This window comes from Osmerus mordax, chromosome 13 (genome assembly GCF_038355195.1).
Source record: "Osmerus mordax isolate fOsmMor3 chromosome 13, fOsmMor3.pri, whole genome shotgun sequence".
NCBI lineage: Eukaryota > Metazoa > Chordata > Actinopteri > Osmeriformes > Osmeridae > Osmerus > Osmerus mordax.
The window spans coordinates 15,133,141-15,147,177 of record NC_090062.1 but is presented as its reverse complement, the minus strand read 5'-3'; positions in this window follow the sequence as shown (position 1 = coordinate 15,147,177).

Genomic DNA, 14,037 nt, shown 5'->3' with positions numbered 1-14,037 from the left:
TGTCCCCGACTTTCCTGCCCTCCCGCCAGTTTCCAACACGAAACACACACACACACACACTTCTGCCCCAACAGTGATAAGGATTATACCCTGGGGGCCAGCCTCCATCTCAGGGCCCCAAAAGAGACCGGTTTCATAGAAAGATGATAAAAGACACACCGACACACCGAGAGACACACACAAAAATAAACGCCACCTCTCAGTTAGAAAGGAAAGGTTCCATAATCCAATTATGTAGCACTAACATGATCTTTACTGAGGTTTGCTACGGTTTGCAATGCTTAGACAATGGAGAAAGGGGAGGGAAAGACAAATGTTCCTAAAACAGAGCTGAAATACTGAAGTGAACCATGGAAAAGATAAGTTTATTAATCTGAAGTATTAAAGCTATCTATTTCTACAACCGACGGTCGTTCGGGCTAACTGTGAATAAAATGTACAACCACTTATGTTTTCTCAACAGATATGTAAAGTATGTGACAGTGTAAACGCTATTATCATCGTTCCATTAAAAATTCTCTAGGGTCTTGGATTGTATGTTGATACACCAGCTCAAACGGAAGTTGTAGCCACAGATCACAAAAACACATTAACTCTAATAATACCTCAATAAATTAACAAGTAATGCACCCATGTGTTTACCTTTAAATTTTTTATTTACTTTTGTGATTTGACGTATCGTTCCCCAAACAGGTTCCCAAACCGAAAGTCACAATAAACATCTGCCATACATGCCCTATTAAATTAAGCCTAAACACACACACACACACACACACATACATAGGAACACACACATACACATAGGAACACACACACACGGTAACAACAAAACAAATAACTACTGTGATTAAATGAGCTGGATTAACTGGATGGAGGTACATTTATCTAGAGTGGGTGGGGCTGTCAGGAAGGGGGAGGGGCATGACCATATAAGGGCAGGGGAAGATGGAGGAAGAGAAAGTAGAGATGTCTAGAAAGAGGAGGACACAGAAACAGCAACATGGCGCTGGGAACGAACAACATGCTGAGAGGGAGAGAGACAGTAAGGACAGAAAGTGGAGAAGAGATCGATTTAATTGGCTATTAAACCACTGAAACTATGAGGGACTGTTTGTTAGAGGCTGAAAGGTTCGCTTTTGGCCATATCCATGACCTCAGTGTTACCCCCATCAACAGCTGGGGACAGACTAACACAATCATTTGGTGTGTGTGTGTGTGTGTGTGTGTGTGTGAGAGAGAGAGAGAGTGTATGATGGTCTAACAAGCTATAATTGGACATAGTCTTTGCTCACTGCTGAGTTCTGAATTGAAGGGAGTCATGTCTGTTAAGACTACACTCATAAACGTGGCCACCGGTGAGAGATAGCCTGTGGAACAGCGTTATGGAGGTTGTGCGATGTAACAGAATGACAATTACATAGATGCAGCAGAAGAAAATGAACCAGTACAAATTCATGCCCAGCAGAATCAGAATCAGAATCAGAAAGGGATTTATTCGCCATGAAAGTTTGCACAGACAAGGAATTTGCTTTGGCAGGAAGGTGCATACAATAAACATATACCTAAAATTTAAATATGTGGACTAACTATACTAAGGGTACATAAACTAGCAGTACTAAGTGGGATAAATATAAGTTGCCGTAAATTACAATATAAAAATACAAAAATACAAATATTACAAAAAATACAAATGTACAAGATACCATGTTATGGTGCAGTGCAAAAGCAGTGCTTTAGGCAATAAGTCATTTGAGTCAGTGTGGTCCCTTGGCCTTGTTGAAGAGGCCAACAGCGGAAGGGAAGAAACTGTTTTTGTGGCGTGAGAACATCCCCATCTCACAGTGTACTGATAATACGAACTTCTTCAGGACTGCATGACACACTCACACACACACAGACGGCTGTGTTTGCCCGATCAGAGTTGTGTTTGAACAAGGTAGCCTGTCAGAGTGTCTGATTAGACCTCTGTTTGAACTGGGAGGGACATCAGCCTATCAGCACGTTGCACAGACCACCCAATCACCTCCAGTCTCCATGCTGACCAAGATACACACACACACACACACACACAGAGGCACATGGGATTCCTTCCCTTTAATGCATTTAGCTCTGCTCATAGAGACACCGGAAGAGAGAGTGGAATTGCACTGATTTGATTGGTCATGACCTTTCCCCAGTGTGGCAAGTGCAGGTCATCACACTGAACAGATGTTAGGCAGGGGTGTTTTATTGTGCGTGTGTGTGTGTGTGTGTGTGCATACGTGTACGAGACCGAATGTGTGTGAGACTGTGTTTCCCACTGGTGTGTGTGTTTAGGGTGGGCTTACAGAGCTGTGTGTGTGTGTGTGTGCGCGTGCGGGGGGTTCCTCTTCAGAACCCCCATCTGTAAGCTGCTGTGGTCTAGACCTGAGCCTCTCAGTGTCTCTGCCTCCCTAAAGTCCTTAGAGGGAGAGGCAGCAGACAGTCTGTCTCTGTCACGGGCCCTGCACCGCCCCAAGCCCAAGCCTCCCCAGACAGGCACACAGCCAGACCCCCACCTGTCTCCCCCATCTCCCCCCCCCCCCATCCCCCCCCCCCACACCCCCCCGTCTCCCCACCCCTCTTCCCCCATCCCTCAACACAACTACTTTTCACACGCGCACACCCTTTGTCACGCCTGCTTCCTTGAACAGGTAGCTCAGGGTCTCTAATCAGCAGGCAAGGCAGACAATAGACACAGACCGGCAGCCTGCTCTTTCTATTGCTCTCTGGAAAAGCTAACAAAGTCCTTCACTTATTTAATTAGAGAGAGAATGTCAGCTAAACCACAAGCTCCCTTTTAGCATTCTGGGAGTCACAGCCTCCGTAATGAAGAGCGTTTTGGTCAATCGGCGTTTTTGTCTTTAAGGGAGGCGATTATTAGGCCTCTTAGAGATTAGGAGGGGATATCTGAGCTAATGGCTAGCTAATGATGGCTAGCTAATTATGGATAGAAATCTCAGCGTTTTCCTTTCTTTAAATGTCTGGTTTAGAATGCAGAGGGGGTGATGATTTGATTAGGGCGAGGCACTGTTTAATACCACAGTGATTGACTATCAGGGAGAGAATAATCACTTTGGTTAATTCCAGCCCGCATTCACAGGTCATTTAAAACTCTGTCTGATGTGACTAATAGACAACAGGCAATGGAGGGATGCTAATTTGATTGAATAATGTGCATAATTGTGTTTTAATAAGGAGATATTCACACAGTATGGTGAGGGATTGAACCAGCTTCCTTTTGTTATGCGCATAAAATTATAAAGTGCCTTTGGGAGCGAGTGTCTCTTTGTCTCAACAACAAAACGTCATCGTGCATCTGAGCCAGGCTTGCCTCTGACCGGGCGGCGGCCAGGCAGCAACATCAGAAAAGTGTCAACAACAACAACAAGAAAGACAACTGCCATTTCCCCAACCAACTTACGCTGTCTGTGTAAAAGCTACAAACGTTCCCATTAAAGACAATACCAAACGCCCATGTGTCAAGACGCATGTTAGATTGGTCACCGCTGTGGAATGATGTGGGGTCACCCTGTAGTGTAACTCAAATCAAATGGATTTGTATAACCCTTTTTACTGCCCCTCAGCCAACCTCAACCCTCAACCTAACTCACTGAATTGCTCCTCCCAATCTTTCTTCCACTTTTGATCAGTTTCCCTCGTCTTCCTTGAGGGTTGAGGTTGGTTCAGGTGCAGGTCTGTGGGTGTATGTGTAGCCCTCTGTGACGTCACTTGTAATATATATAATTAAAAAAAAAGGGCTCTACAAATAATCGGATTTGATTTGTAACTGTGCTTCCGTACTGGAGGAGCCTGGGCCGTCCCGCGGCTGCAGTGGTGAGGGCTGGGAAGGGTGAGTCACGCTGTGACAGCAGAGAGTGCTACACGGCTGACAGCTGGGCTTGGTGGGTTAAACCACCACACTGACTGAGCTGTTAAAGAAGGAGAAAAGACAAAGAGACAAGACAAAAAAGTGAAAAGAGAGAAAGTGATACCAGTACTACTCACACACCCTCCACCACACGCCCACACCCAGTGGCACAGAGCGTGGTATTGTGAGCCGCACACAGCTGCTCAGAGGGGGTATGTGTGTGTGTGAGAGAGAGGCACTGGTGCCCACGGCCACACACACATGTGGCATTCACACAGCCTGTCCGAGTGTCAAGTCTCCCCGTTGTCACACCCCAAACCAAGCCTGAAACCATCCCTCACTCCACACCTCCCCCTGTGCCCCTCTTTCATCTGTAGCAGTCTGTCCATTACCATGCCGCTCTCTGTCTCTCCCTCTATTTATACTCTGTGGGCTGCATTTTTCATCTACGACCTACATACCTAGACTAGCCCAAGACCCAGACTCAAACTCATAACCTTTCACAGGTTATCCATCTATGCATATATGTAGTAGAAGTAGATGTAGGATTTATTGGGACCGCCATCTCAGAAGGGCTTGATGTCGGTATGGCCAATCATGTTGTAATTTCCTCCATGCCAGGAGAAAACTTCTGTGGGGGCCGTCAGAGGAAATGGCAACACATCTCAGATCCTGAGAGTCAATAATGAATGTTGTGTGTTCTTTGAAATGAGGACTGCTGTAGATGCACTTAAGCACTTGATATGGATGAAGGTGTATATAGTAGGGCTTTGTTTGGGTAAGGTTGGGCACCGAGGCGTTTGTTCATTCGATTTGAAGTACGTGGGATTCTGAGTTTTGGATGATGATCTGACATTGGATTTGTGTTTAGTGTAGTGCTGGCCAAACCAGCCATAACCAGACGCTCCCAGGCACAGCCACACATTCAAATGTAGATCCGCAAATGATCCATTGTTGAGTATTTCCACAACTCATAAATAAATGGATAGGCTACATCAAACAGAGACCCAACAAAGGTTTCTTATGTTAAAGGTAATTACACCCACAGACACAGAACAATACGTCTAATTTAGTGCTAGTTACTCACACATAATGGCTGGTTTTGTTCCACATGAATATGCAATCATCCGATTATAATTCAGGTCAGTTGAGCTTTATTGTTCTGAGGGGATTTCTGAGATTATATTATTTTTATTTAACAAAAACAAATCACTAAATCACAGGAAAATGAATGCCGTCCATTTCTGTTGTTTATCAATGGAGCCTTGAGCCTGAAGGAGGTTGAGAGCCAGGAAGATATTGCAGGGTAGCATTCATACACAGCTTTGTCGTGTGACATATGGAGGGAATATATGGGGTACATATGGAGGGTCGGTTAAATGTAGAACGATTTCAGGGTAGTTTGGGACTGGAAATCGTGGTACTGCTGTGCTTCATTGCTGTAGACCTTGTGTCACAGCCCTCAGACTGATGCTCTGGGCTATGGTTGTGAAACCAGGCCAGGGCTCACAAACACACACACGCACACAATAGCACACACACATGCACACATCTTGGACCTCATTTGTTTGTCCATATGCAAATGGCCTTGAATCACTTGTGATGCATCCAAATAGTTTGTCTAGCATCAAAAAAAACTGCCCAGTGTTTTGCAGTCCGTCATCCACAACTGTGTGTCATCCATCAACTTGTCCAACCACACATTTATCCCTCCACCCGCACACCCCTTCATCCATCCATTTATCTGTCCATCCTCCATGTAGTTTGCTGTGGAGACTCTTAAAAAATGAAAAAGTGAATTAATCATGTAAAATGAAACAGATGCTGTAGCACAGTTCAACTCTCCTACTGTGCAGTTCAAACCCATTAACCATAACTACAGTATTTCCACTTGAATAATCTAAATTACAGTTCTGCAGCTTGAGCCCTGATGCATTGAATAAGCTAGAAGGGAACAGAGAAATTGATTAAAATTTCATTTCAAAACCATCACTTGAGTATAAAGCACACTTTTTCTATTAAGAATCAATGGCTAGCCTATCACCATTTTACATATCACCTTCGGCCATGAAGTCCATGGGAGTGAGAATTCAAGACCGGTATTAGCTCCCACCACCACTATAGCTTTACATAGCTAGTGAAGCTAGCTCCAGGGATGCTGGGCCACAGTTGTTCCCACACCCCCGGAAAGTGACCTCTCCCTGGGCTGGAGACAGGTGTCTGCCCCCTGAGCCCCCCTGCCCCCAAGGCCAAGACCTCCCTGTCAGTGGGACCCTCTCTCACACACACACACACACACACACACACACACACACACACACACACACACACACACACACACACACACACACACACACACACACACACACACACACACACACACACACACACACACACACACACACACACACACACACACACACACACACACACACACACACACACACACACACACACACACACACACAGGTCACTGACTGGGCCACTCACACACAGACACACACTCACAGACACACACACACACAAAGGGCAGGTCTCTAGGTCACGGGCCACTCACACACCCACAGACCAACCTGTGCTGTCATAGTTTATTAAGGGCCCTGGCTTCTCTGAGATTTAATTACCGGTCCCCACACGAGGTAAGTCCCTTGGAAGGTTAGCTGGGTTAGGGTTAGAGCTAATAATAAGGCGATGACTGGCACTGCGCCATGCTAGGGGCAGGGTTAAGGCTAGTAGCCCAGACTGTCTCTGACGCAGGAGTCACATATAGGCCTCCTCTAACATGGCCGTCTCCAGGTGAGGACTCTCTCAGTCGCAGGTGAGCTGAGAGTTTGGAGTCTTGGGAAGCGAGGAGCTGTGACATATATCTGCCCCACAGCGCTGGCTAATCATGGTGAATACTTTTTTTCAACAACATACAGTATGCTGGTGTGTTTGTATGTCTGTTAGATGTGTTCCTTGATGTGTTAGCTGCCTAGCAGAGGGGTAGCTGTTTAAGGACCAGGGACAGAAAGGCTGTCTGGGATTTTAGCTCTTCAGTCACACGCACAGAGGGTGTGGACACGCACTCACACACACACACACAGAGGGTGTGGACACGCACTCACACACGCACACACACAGAGGGTGTGGACACGCACTCACACACGCACACACACAGAGGGTGTGGACACGCACTCACACACACACACACACATAGGGTGTGGACACACACACACACACACCCAGAGGGTGTGGACACGCACTCACACACACACACAGGGTGTGGACACACACACACACCACTGCAGAAATCAGGTAAAACATGGTCCTAGAAACTGTGTTAAAGCACAGTCTCACACACACATTGTGCCTTCTTAGTCATAGTAAATTACAGAAGCAGTAATTGCATTAGCACTGTAAGTACATTAAATGGCAGTGCTGCAGCCTGCAGCAGGACTCAGGACCCTGACTGTTTACTCTACTCTAATAGCCCTTCCCAGTCCTCCCCATGTTCTCCTGCTCCACAGTCACACATCATTAGCTGCAACCAACCATCACACACACACACACACACACACAAACACACCACACCCACTTACACACACAAGAAAACCACACACACACACACACACACACAAACAACACACAATAACAACAACAATACTTTTATGTTAGCGGCTCTCTTGCCAGTCTTACAAGTCTCTTGTGAGAGGCACATTCTACTGAGAGGAAACATTCAGCAACACAGCCACATGTATTATTCATAATATCCTTGCCAAATGGCTTCTGTTTGTCACTACATGCAGCACACTGTACGACACCGGAGCGCACTGCTAAAGAGCTAGCACACACCACCTGACTGGGCTAGTCCGGTCCTTTATTGACATGTGTGAGAATAGCAGAGGCTTGAGGTGCGTCACCATCAGAAGTCAGCTCAAGCCAGAGGTTTCCTGGAGATGTGATTAGGGGGCTTAGCCAGACGGGAGCCTGTGACCTTTCAAGCAGACACGTGAGATTACAGTGAATAACCCATGAACTGATAAACCTGGATGGATGGATGGATGGAGGAAGGGTGGATGAATAAAGGGGTGGAGGAAGGGTGTATGGATGGATGGATGGAGGAAGGGTGGATTAATAAAGGGGTGGAGGAAGGGTGGATGGATGGATGGATGAATAAAGGGGTGGAGGAAGGGTGGATGGATGGATGGAGGAAGGGTGGATGGATGGGTGGAGGAAGGGTGGATGAATAAAGGGTTGGAGGAAGGGTGGATGGAGGGTTGGAGGAAGGGTGGATGGATGGAGGGGTGGACGAAGGGTGGATGGATGGAGGGGTGGATGGATGGAGGGGTGGGTGGATGGAGGGGTGGGTGGATGGAGGGGTAGGTGGATGGGTGGATGGATGGAGGGGGTGGGTGGGTGGATGGAGGGGTAGGTGGATGGGTGGATGGATGGAGGGGGTGGGTGGATGGAGGGGTGGGTGGATGGATGGAGGGGTAGGTGGATGGGTGGATGGATGGAGGGGGTGGGTGGATGGAGGGGTAGGTGGATGGAGGGGTGGGTGGATGGAGGGGTAGGTGGATGGGTGGATGGATGGAGGGGGTGGGTGGATGGAGGGGTAGGTGGATGGAGGGGTGGGTGGATGGAGGGGTAGGTGGATGGGTGGATGGAGGGGGTGGGTGGATGGAGGGGTAGGTGGATGGAGGGGTGGGTGGATGGAGGGGTAGGTGGATGGGTGGATGGATGGAGGGGGTGGGTGGATGGACGGGTGGACAAATAAAACCGATGAGAGGGAGAGCAGATCAGGATCAGTGTGAACAAACATGATGCAGGCCCCAGGGCGTGTTAGCTAACATCAGAACACATTGACTTTCAAGAGGAGGTTGATAGTTGTGACTAATGAAATTGACAAGGACCAGGGGGATCAATATCAGCCAATGAAAGACATCTTTATCTCTGGTCAGATCTATAGTTAAATGCTTAGTGGGCATGAAATTTCAACCTGCTGCATCTCACCTCCAAACAACATGTAGACACAATGGCCAGGATTTATTTGTTCAATAGCCTTACCAACAAATGGACATGTTTTTAATTGTCTGTCTGGAAAAAAAGGCTGATTACATTGTACCCTCTTCAAAATATAACCATCGCTCCGAAAAGTGATTTGCTTGCTTAATCACATATCTTGAGATATAACTGTGGACTACATTTAATCGAAGAGGCAAATGACTTCTGGTTGAAAGACATGGCTGCTGTGGTTGAGGTAAGACAGTTAGGAATAGTTCAGAATATACAGCTCTGGAAAAAAAGAGACCACTGCACTTTGCAGAGGCCTCTTAAATTTCCCCCTTACATTACTCACTCAAAATTGTCCTTTTCAACTTAAAAAAAAAAAAAAAATGAAAGAAAGAAAGAAAGAAAGAAAAAGGTGCAGTGGTATCTCCCTTTTTTCCAGAGCTGTATATTTTGTGTGGCTTATTTCAGCCCTGTTCATGAGTTGTTAGCAGGAGTGCAGACAGACCAGGCGTGTGTTGAGTTGGAGTGTCTGGTCAGAACACTGCTGGAGACAGCCGCAGCAGCACTACCATGAGCCCAGACTCCTTCACAGTGACCGGCTGGGAGGACAGTACCACTGACTCCTTCACAGTGACCGGCTGGGAGGACAGTACCACTGACTCCTTCACACCGATAGGCTGGCAGGACAGTACCACTGACTCCTTCACAGCTATAGGCTGGGAGGACGGTACAAGTCCTTCCATGTCACGCTCATGCTGTCAGAGCTGTGAGGGGAAGGCACAGCTGAACATGAGAGACTATGTTCTCGTCTATGTATGGATGTATGTGTACGTATGTGTCATCGTATATGCTGTGTGCGCATTGTGCTGCGAGTCTGTAAGTGTGTGAGTGAGTGTGTGTCTGTGTCTGCTTGTGTTGTGCATGTGTGTCCATGTGTGTGTGCGCTGCATGTGTGTGTGTGAAGGTGTCTTGGTGCCTGAAGCAGTGGCACACTCAGCCGATGGCCCAAAGACTGATCCTCTGTCTGTTGACATTGCTTTTTAAAGTGTGTGTGTGTGTGTGTGTGTTTTTGTGTGGTCTGAAAGTTCACTTCCTCAGGCTACACTTGCGCGTGGTAAATAAATGATAAACACTATCCCTCTATGCCAGAAACCAGGAGTCAGATCCGCCATCCGTGGTGAGGAAGGTGTGTGTGTGTGTGTGGCTCTACCAAAGTATTGAGGTTAATACATATATTAATATTTAACATCCATTCCCCCTTGATGGGCCAGGCTCAATCTTCCCATGTCAGGGTGCTGCTGGGGGGACCTTAGTCGGGCTGGGAAGGAGGATAAACGTGAAAGGAAAGTGAAAGAAGGTGACAGTGGTTAAGTACATGGGCTTTACTTCTGCTGGCACTGGTCTGGTGTCGGGTGATTGGGAGCCCAGAGGTAGGATAGAGAGGATGGGGGCAGGGGAAGAGAGAGAAAGGGCATGTCATTAAGATTTCATGGAGCTCTCCAGCAGCAGCTAGCGAGGACCCTCGGTGACCCAGGTTGGAGGCCGTCAACATTGCACCTCTGCTCTTCCTCGTCGGGGCTTCTTGGCCCGCTCGCCCTGGGAGACCAGGCCCCGCTCCAGACACAAGCAGCTGCTGGAGACTCCCAGCCATTAGCGATTAGCTTCTCATTTCCCCTCTCTCCACCCCTATTAGCGGCATTAGCCTTTCAGCTAGGCCCTCGGCTTGCCCCTCCACTCCCTCTCCAGCAGAACAGCCTGATTACATCTCCTCCTCCTTCTCTCACCCCCCCCCCTAATGAATTCTCCTGCTCCGGTGCTTTGAATGCGTCTTCTTGACTGAGTTGGGTCCGGGTGTCTGGCCCCGGCCCTGAGAGGAGGCCCAGCCTGGAGGAGGCAGGCAGATGGCCTGGCCTCACACCACCCCTCCACGTGAGGGGTGGAGGGAACAGCGAAGCGCAACAGTGGTTCTCAATGCAGACCTGGAGACCTCCGTCTTTCCAGCTCTGAGCCAAGCTGCCGGCACACAGCCAGGCACACAGCCAGGCCCACCTCCAGCTCAGTGACACACAAAAGCTTAGGAATGGAATTATGAATAACTATTTCTGGAAATCCTTCATCTAGATCAAAGCAGGCTGGCATCCATTCGGTCGCGTTCATTAAGAGCAATGTTTAATGCATGTCAGATTTGACCGTTGTGAAACCAAGTATGATTTTAATGAAGCACTGTGTGTGTATTTGGAGGGGAAAGAATTGGGTGTTTCACAAAGACAGAACAGATGGGAGTGTGTATTTGCCAGAGTCTGGGTGTGTGATTCTACACGTTTTTCTGCGTGTGTGTTTCTGCGCGTGTCCACAAAGCCTAGAGTCATGTTCCATGCGAAACAACACAAAGTTTCAACAATGCAAACTCGGTCCTTCCTTAAATGTTTGAGTGTTTTGACTCTGAAGACAGATGCGTCCCCAGAGATTCCCACAATCCTGCCTGTCTGTCAACCTGCCAGCGTCTCGCTGACAGCAAGCCTCCTCCGATCCATACGGGCAGGATGCAGGGCAAGCACACACATCCACACACCGGCCTCCACTCCTGCATATTTCATACCTCCTTCTCTCCGCGTCTCTTGTGCATCGCTCCGGGCTGAGTGAGAAATAGACGTGACCTCTGCAAAGACTCGCAACTCAATATGCAAATCAGCCTGGAATATGAGCTCGCCGATCTAAAGCGATTCCGGTTTAGATATCACTCCGGCGTTATGACCCTGTGTTTTTCGAGAGTATTAAAATGACAATGTTTGCAAATCCAATAAACGAAGACACAAACAGCCCAGTCCGGATCGTTAGCAGGAACAGGCTCCCTTGTTGTTGTTCACCAAATAGATGTGACTGAATGTCACTGGAAAATGAGAAAGACATTATCGTTTCCCTAAATGACCTTTCAAAACATTTAATATAGCTTAAAATGGACGGTGCCCTTGGGCCCCAAACCCATCTCCAGCACCAATAAAAACGACTAAATGTCTTTGGATAGCAACAAAACGATCTGAGGGATGATCGCCAGCCTTTTGAAATGTACACATTGACACTTCAGATGAAACCCCTGGATCGATAAGGGATTACAGACTGTTCTGGAACCTCTAAGCTTCTGACTGAGGTTACTGTAAAAGCCTCCGTTAATAGTGTCCCGAGGCCAAAGCTATCCGAACCCAAGTCACTGTGTCTCCTAGCCTGTCTGTCAGACTGCAGTGTGTTAGATGGCTGAGTCCTAGCCTGTCTGTCAGACTGCAGTGTGTTAGATGGCTGAGTCCTAGCCTGTCTGTCAGACTGCAGTGTGACAGATGGCTGAGTCCTAGCCTGTCTGTCAGACTGCAGTGTGTTAGATGGCTGAGTCCTAGCCTGTCTGTCAGACTGCAGTGTGTTAGATGGCTGAGTCCTAGCCTGTCTGTCAGACTGCAGTGTGTTAGATGGCTGAGTCCTAGCCTGTCTGTCAGACTGCAGTGTGACAGATGGCTGAGTCCTAGCCTGTCTGTCAGACTGCAGTGTGTTAGATGGCTGAGTCCTAGCCTGTCTGTCAGACTGCAGTGTGTTAGATGGCTGAGTCCTAGCCTGTCTGTCAGACTGCAGTGTGTTAGATGGCCAGCGCTCTCCTTGCAGCGGCAGCTCTGTGGCTCTGGTCCTGGCGGGCAGGTCAGAAATGATGGGAACGTGATCACATACCTCAGGGGAGGTCATTAAAGCAAAAAGAATTCAAACCGAACTGTTACCCATGTTGAATGTGAATCGAGGGGGTCAAATAAACACACAATTGAGAGGTTGTGTCTGCGTGTGTGTGTGTGTGTGTGTAACCATAAAGACAAATAGGAACAGTGTGGACGGACTGCTGCTGGCCACTATACATCTCCATAGGATTGTTGAACAGTTTGTGTCAATCTCATTGTAGTCCAGGTCTTTATGAACAAAGTCCCTGCCTGTTGCTTGTGGTTTTGGCCCCGTCTCTGTGAGCAGGGGGAGTCCATTGAGACGCAGACAGAGGGGTGTGTGTGTAATGGACTGGCCCACTGTCCTTCCAGTGCTTCATAGACACCCTGCCAGTGGCTCGGACTCCAACCACTCCCCCTGTGGTCCGCTACACACATCCCCTCCTTTCATCCCCATGGGAAGAGCTTGCTACTCGTGTGTGTGTGTGTGTTGTGTCTCGGAAGTACTGGCATGTCCATGCTACGCTTGTTAGTGTCCACAGACTGATTCTCTCCCTCTCTCCCTCTCTCCCTCTCTCCCTCTCTCCCTCTCTCCCTCTCCCTCTCCCTCTCCCTCTCCCTCTCCCTCTCCCTCTCCCTCTCCCTCTCCCTCTCCCTCTCCCTCTCCCTCTCTCTCTCTCTCTCTCTCTCTCTCTCTCTCTCTCTCCCTCTCCCTCTCCCTCTCCCTCTCCCTCTCCCTCTCCCTCTCCCTCTCCCTCTCTTTCTCTTTCTCTCACAAACACACATTTGGTTTTCTCTGCTGAGAACATGGGAACTTTTGTTTTGCTGTGGGAAACAGCTCTGTCTTGCTGCGAGGGAACCGTTTGGATTAGCATCAAACAGAGAGGATGGGGGGGTGGGGGGTGGAGATAAGTAGACAGAGAGAGGGAGAGAGAAAGGGAGTGAACGAGAAAAGGAAGATGAGGGGCAGTGTAAAGCATGCTCTTACAGTAGTGAACTCTCCCTGGGTCTCCCAGCTGTGCTCTCTGTTTGATGCCGTGGAGATCAATGCTCCAGACCACTTCTAAAGACCCATGCTAGCTACAGCCTTCATCACCCGTCAACCTTTACCACTGAAGAACAGTAACCTCACAGTAAGCCCCTGAAGAAGGAGACTGTGTGCTGGCGTTTTGGTTCAACGGAACGTTCATTATACAAGATCATTACTGGTCATTACTGCCTTGCACTCCAGTGTCCCCTACCTGACTGGGTGCATGACTGCAATGGGGCATTATGTCCCTCTCCCAGTGTGGGCAAGGAGTTTACCAGACGTCAGGGTACTTAATCCACACCACTTAACAAGTCATAGCTGTAAATATAGTATTCATTACACTTCCACCTACAGAAAGGACTCTCCTAACCTTCCATAAAGTAAGGTGAGCTTCTGAATTTGTGAGGCTGCCATTGTGCCTGGGCCTAATG